Below are 211 nucleotides of genomic sequence, written 5' to 3'. Positions count from 1 at the left end.
CCTTGAGGCCAACCCCAGCGCCGCCCCCTGGAGGCGGGATGCGGTACCAGCCCGCCCCGGCCCACAGTTATCTGCCCTGCGCCTGGGCGGCACACAGGTGATGTGCCGAGCCAGACAGGTAAGTTTTCACACGCCCACCTGCCTCACGTGAGGTGCTGGGGCAGACAGGTAAGTTCTCACACGCCCACCTGCCTCACGTGAGGTGCTGGGG

Source organism: Myotis brandtii, unplaced genomic scaffold (assembly GCF_000412655.1).
Source record: "Myotis brandtii unplaced genomic scaffold, ASM41265v1 scaffold1028, whole genome shotgun sequence".
In the NCBI taxonomy this organism is placed as follows: domain Eukaryota; kingdom Metazoa; phylum Chordata; class Mammalia; order Chiroptera; family Vespertilionidae; genus Myotis; species Myotis brandtii.
The sequence above is the reverse complement of the archived record's forward strand: the minus strand, read 5'-3'. Positions refer to the sequence as shown.